Source organism: Lacerta agilis, chromosome 6 (assembly GCF_009819535.1).
Source record: "Lacerta agilis isolate rLacAgi1 chromosome 6, rLacAgi1.pri, whole genome shotgun sequence".
Lineage (NCBI taxonomy): Eukaryota > Metazoa > Chordata > Lepidosauria > Squamata > Lacertidae > Lacerta > Lacerta agilis.
Genome location: NC_046317.1, coordinates 49,969,120 through 49,975,670, shown reverse-complemented (window position 1 = coordinate 49,975,670; position 6,551 = coordinate 49,969,120).

Sequence of the window (6,551 nt, the reverse complement as noted above, 5' to 3'; positions counted from 1 at the left end):
AACCGGGTGCCTGTAGGAAAATTACAAGAATATTAGCTTAGTAGAACTGTGCAGCTTGTGATCCTCAGCAACTTAGTTGCTGAGCATCACATGGATTCTTGATTACCAGTTGTAGCAGACAAAAACATTTTGAGGGCAACAACCACCACACAGTTAAGAAACAAACCAACATGCATGGATTTTTACTGGGTGGGTGGAGTTGCCATTAAGATGGTGGTCAGGAGTCTTGGGACCTCATCAAGAGATTCTGATGCTCTGGTATACCGTAGGTGAACACACGGGGTTTGCAGGGCTCATTCCGTGTTTTTCTCCATAGGCAATGGCATGGAGGGGCAGAGACAGGCTGCCTTTTATATCTTTTTTAAGGGATGCAGGTGGCGCTGTGGTCTAAACCACTGAGCCTCTTGAGCTTGCCGATTGGAAGGTCAGCGGTTCAAATCCGCTCGATGGGGTGAGCTCCCCTTGCTTTGTCTCAGCTTCTGCCAACCTAGCAGTTTGAAAGTGCACCAAAGTAAATAGGTACCACTGTGGTGGGAAGGTAAACAGTGTTTCTGTGTGCTCTGGCACTTGTCACGGTGTCTCATTGCACCAGAAGCAGTTTAGTCATGAACCAGAAAGCTGTCTGACAAATGCCAGTTCCCACGGCCTAAAAGCGAGTTGAGTGCCACACCCCATAGTCGCCTTGGACTTAGCTGTCCACAGGTCCTTTACCTTATATCTTTTAAACCATGCACCTTTGTCTGAGTCTTGACTCTTTTATGAAGAGGTAGGATAACTTTGATGAAGTAGATTGCACTAGTATCTTGCACTCTATGGGCATGGATCCTTCCCACTCCCCCTGACAGCTCACTCAACATAAGCCTTTGCCCAAATGCCATGAATAATTTGCTGTCTGTGGATATGCAGTAGCGAAATTTGCCAAGATAATTTAGTCAAAGATGAGATGTCAGGGGTAGGGTGGATCTCTACAGCAGGAATAGAGTCACATTTGATCATGTTCATGGTAAAAATGTGTAGCTACGAGGTCAGGTGGTGGAGCTGAAAGTAGTTGCGTTTACCCAATTAGGCATAATGTTTGTCAACTACCACTGCTGTAAAGGATGTGCATTGTTTGTTTTGTTCTCATTTATTTATTTTTGGGCAGGAGTATGGACTCTCATTTTATGAATGCAGTGCTGCCTTAGGTCAGAATGTGACTGAATCCATGGTCAAATTGGTAAGGTGGGTAACTGGTGGCTCTTCAGCAAACAGCATGGACTTGGTATGACATGGGAGCTGCAGAAGATAGTGTGGTGGGGCTGTGGCATTCGCTGGATCTCTGAATAGCTGAGTTGCTGCAGCATACTGGGACACAGAGGTGGAGGGTTGCAGCAGATTTGAGGTTGGCATGGTGCAAACCTGCTGGCAGGAGTGCCGGATTGGCTCCACTAGTGTGTTTGCACCATGCCAAACATGCTGCAATCATGCTGCTTCTCCCTTTCATCCTGGTATGGTGCAGAGACTCAGCCAGATGGAGGTCCACTGCTGGAGGGGGGTTGTTTTGTTTGCTGTGAACAACAGCACAGACAATAACCTATAAATGCCTATAACACTCATGTAGTCACACAGTCATTATAACAGCAATAGATGAGAACATCTTGAGGGGAAAATGTGTTTTCCCAGGTACCAAATATAGAACATCAAACATTCTACAAAGGGATGCTGAAGTAAATTATTATGCAGAAGTTTCTTCCGGATAGGAATTTTGTAACACATGAAGTAGCCCTTCTAAATTTCAGTAAGCTGTTTTTAAGGATTGCCTGAATGTGATTGAAATTGTATCTATGTTCACACAGAACACTAAACCTGAGTTTAGAGGTACATGGGTGACTCAGCTTCCACAAGCCCAAACATTGGCCTTACAGTGAAGTGTTAGGAATGTAGGCTGTTAAACCTTTTGCATATCTCATCTAGTTTGCTTGCAAAGTGCTCTTCTGATTCTACCCCTCTTCCAGTGAACAGACCACACACTGCTAAGTAAATTTTAAATGCTTTATGAACAACACATTCCAAAGGTCAAATTAATGCATTTATGCAAGCAGCAGCAGAAGAACACAGGCAGAATACTCTTGGGTAGAAAATACAAATATGTACCGGTAGTTCCAAATATGTGCTGTAAGCCTGGAGCTTGCTTAGACACATCTTCCTTACCCAGTGATGTGGTGTGGAGAGAGGGAACAGGAAGAGAAGGCTTCACTTCCTCCTTCATTTGAGAAAAGGGGGTATAACTTAATTGATTCTAGGAATGTGGTCTTTACCCCTTCTTGCACCAACTAGCACTCATGCAGTTATGTTTGACTGCAATTTCCCACAAACCATTTATTTAGCATTGTGTGAACACAATGTGAGAGCTTCTGAAAATCCTCTAGACTTGAGCAAAATACTTAACATGTTTCCCTCTATGTTTATCATGTCAGGTTGCTGAAAACTCATGAAGATAAGTTCAGGCAGGAGATTTTGGAGCTTCCAGCACCATCTGGAAAGAAAAGAGGATGCTGCTCATAACCAAAAGGCAAAAGATGAGATGTATAAAGCTAATGGCTTTCAACAGATCCTTGTGGCTGTTATGTGGTTAGACATGTTTTGTTCCCCCTTGAGTCTGGTGCTCAGTCCACCTTATATAGCATGGGAACCTTGCCAATCACATTGGCCAGATTTTACATTGGTGTCCCAAGGCAGCTTCCAAACCTTATATCCCTCCAGATCTGTTCTTTGCTCTGTAAACTTTCTTGACAACAGGCCAGAGAAGAATCTCTAGTTCATAGCAGTAATTTCCCCCTCCCAATACCAAGCTAGTTGCTATAAGCAATTATCTCCTGAAAGATGTGCCTTATTATGCCAATACTCAACAAACATATTCTGATTCTGAACAAATTAGTTGTTTGCTCCTTTTCTTTTCATTCTTAGCTTTGCATATTAATACACTTTCAATTCCTACACTGTCATGGTTGGTAAATTCTTTCTCAATGTTTGGTGCAGCATGATTTTGCTGTTAACAGCAGGGGTGGTACTTGGAGTAAAGCCTTAGCAGCTGATCTGAGGGCACAGGCAGGTTCATATAGGACAAAGCACTCACTAAAGCACATGGTCCTCAACAGTTTTACAAATATTTTAAAATAATAAGATAATCAGTATAGATTCACATTTAGAAAAATGTAAGCATGTGGGATTCAAGTTAAACAATAACAGTTGCAAAGCTATAATGTTTTCAGCTGGAGAACTGTAATGCACAGCTTTCCAAACTGTGTGTAGCAACACGTTAATGTGTCGGCTGCAGTGTGTAGGTGTGTTGCACCAACACTTATAAGGGGTTAGTTCAACCTCTGGTTTGCTAGCAAAACTGAATTACTGTGTCGCGAAATGATGCATGTCTAAAAAGTGTGTCACCAACATTAAAAGTTTGGAAAGCTCCCCTGCTCCTTTCTACCACCCTTTGTTTTTCCAACATCCATGTACAGGTATAGCTGGGACAAAAAAGGTTTCTTGTAAATGCTATTTCAGTTATGCACAGAAGGCGGCGCTTTTCTTGCTTCTAGCTACTCTTTTCCAAAGAGATATAGCAGAAGGTGACTGTCTTACAATTGCTTGATTTTCTCCGTAAGATGGCAGCAAACACAATTTAATATTCATCATTGTATTAACAAGGTTGGGTCAATCTGAATTTCTTCCAATTTGAATTTCTTTAAATCTGTAAACAACTTAAAAATCAACAACGGTGAAATTAGTTTTCTAATGAAAACAGCTGTTTATAAGCAAATTCCACAAGTATGAAGAAAATCCACATGCTAATCATAAATCAGCCTGTAAACAAGAACAAAACACTGTGTTCAGTGTCTGTTCAGAGATAATGACAATAATTGGAGCATAAATAGTGCCAAGAATGCTGCATTTTAAATATTGTTTTGCTTATAATAATAACTTGTCTCTCGATTCTGCTACAGCTTTGGACTTGAGTTTGCAGGCTCAAAGATTAAAATATCATGCCATCTGACAGGAAACATCAGCTTAAAAAATATTCAGCTTTGTGGCTCTAAAATATTTTTGATGAAAAGGGTGCTATTTTTGTGGCCATCCTAGATTCCCAACTGGGAAGTGAAAATGCTGCAGAAATCTGGCCCTCAAATGGATACAAAGGGAAATGAATAATAAAGTAATTAAAAGAAATGTGAGGGGGCAGCCTTGGAACCTCCCTGTACTGTTCTGGGATGGAATGTTTTTTTTTTTAAAGTCTCCTGGCATGCACCCTCCAACCCCAAGGCCAGGATAAAGATGTTAGGGCAGGGGTAGCAAGCATGGTGTCCTCCAGATGTTGTTAGACTCCAGCTCCCATCAGCCTATTTAACAATCAAGGATAATGTGAGCTAGTCCAGCAATATCTGGAGGGCACCACATTGGCAATCCTTGTTAGAGGCTTGAAGAGGCCACTAAACTCTTCATCCCCTCCCTGCCAACTGAATCTCTTTGTTTTTCCAAACTTTTTCCACTTCAACTGCAAAGGAACTTCAGAGGGAGTATGCAGTGTGAAACATGCTATCCCTTGCGAACTGAAAGAAATCAGGAGCTTTAGCATATTGTGTTAACTGGCCTAACAATTCCTGTGTTATCAACTGTTTGATGGTTTAATTGTTAATTGTGTAATTATTATCACTGTACTCCCCCCCCCCCCGTATTTCATTTCCCTCTGATCTCACTGTTTATAATTCCTCCCACCCCACCCCATGCCTGCAACTCAAGGTAACAATGTAAGCTTCCAGTAAAATGGACTGTAACCCATGCAAGTGTATGCTATAATAAATGCGTTAGTCTTTAAGATGCCACAAGCCCTCTGGAAATCTCAAGATTCTGTATAGCACAGGAACGTAAGAACAGTCAATGGCACATCTTGTCCAGCATCCTGTTCTCTCAGTGACCAACTAGATGCCTGTGGCAAACCAGCGAGCAGAATGTGAGCAGAAGAGCACTCATCTGTCATGCTGGTATTTGGAAGCATTGCTGCCACCCCGACCATGAAAGCAGAGCATAGCCTTCATAGCTAGTAGCCATTGATGGCTCCATGAATTTGTCTAATTGTCTTTTAAAGCCACCCAGGTTAGCGGCCATCACTGCCTCCTGGGGCAGCAAGTTCTATAGTTCTATAGTTGGGCTATGCACTATGTGAAGAAGTACTAGAAACCACATGTACTTGGGTTTTTATTTTAATTTTAGAAACATATATATTTTTGCTTACTTAGGGATTCCCAGGAGTATATAGAAATCACTACCTTCTTTTTGGGTGTCTCAGTTTTCCTTGCAAATAGACATGTACCCAAGCACCTAATGGAGGAAATGAGGATGATGATTCTTAGCTGGCCAAATGACCTAGAAGCTGTATGCCAGCTCCCTCGGCCAATAAAGCGAGATGAGTGCCGCAACCCCAGTTGTCCGCAACTGGACCTAATGGTCAGGGGCCCCTTTACCTTACTTTCCTGAAATGACAGAGTGAATGTTGAGACAACTGCCAGGGAACCTGTTTGAAAATGTCATCTACCAACCCTGCAACACTATGAGCTCAAGGCTGGCAATGAAGACTGCAATTCTGTGGCTGTTACTACTTGGAAGCAGGCCCAAACAGAGGGGGTGTGTGTCATATGGGCCACTTGGCTCGGGCCTCCGATTCCAAAGTGGGCCTCGGTCAGCATATTCACAATCGCTCACCATTATTTAAATGTAAATACTTAAAACAATCCTTTTCCCTATGTATTTTTAAAATGCACTATTATTTATATACTTACTTATTTATAAGCCTTTGGAGATCCCCAGGGTAAAAAAAAAGGGGGGCACATTATCTACCTGGCCCGGGCCTCTGACCGGCTCTGCAAGGGCCTGCTTGGAAGTAAGCCCCACTGAACTCAGCGGACTTAACCTCCACATACAGTATTTTGCATTAGGTTTCATCTCACAGAAGCCATCCTGGACGACATTCTTACAACTGTTCAACAATACAAGTAGTTGTTGTTTAGTCGTGTCCGACTCTTCGTGACCCCATGGACCAGAGCACGCCAGGCACTCCTGTCTTCAGCTGCCTCCCGCAGTTTGGTCAAACTCATGTTAGTAGCTTCAAGAACACTGTCCAACCATCTCGTCCTCTGTCGTCCCCTTCTCCTTGTGCCCTCCATCTTTCCCAACATCAGGGTCTTTTCCAGGGAGTCTTCTCTTCTCATGAGGTGGCCAAAGTATTGGAGCCTCAGCTTCAGGATCTGTCCTTCCAGTGAGCACTCAGGGCTGATTTCCTCCAGAATGGATAGGTTTGCTCAGAAGTAAGTCCCCCCTATCCTGAGTTCTATGAAACTTCTTCCCAGATAGGATATCTATCTACCTATCCATCTGGCACTAAGCCCCTTCATTCATTCACACCCTAGACCCGTGCTTCCCACAGGGGGGCAATTTGATTTTTAAGGGGGGGGGGCAATTCGAGAATGAGTTATTAACTTTTTGAATAATAAAGGTTGGGAACCACTGCCCTAGACAGAGGA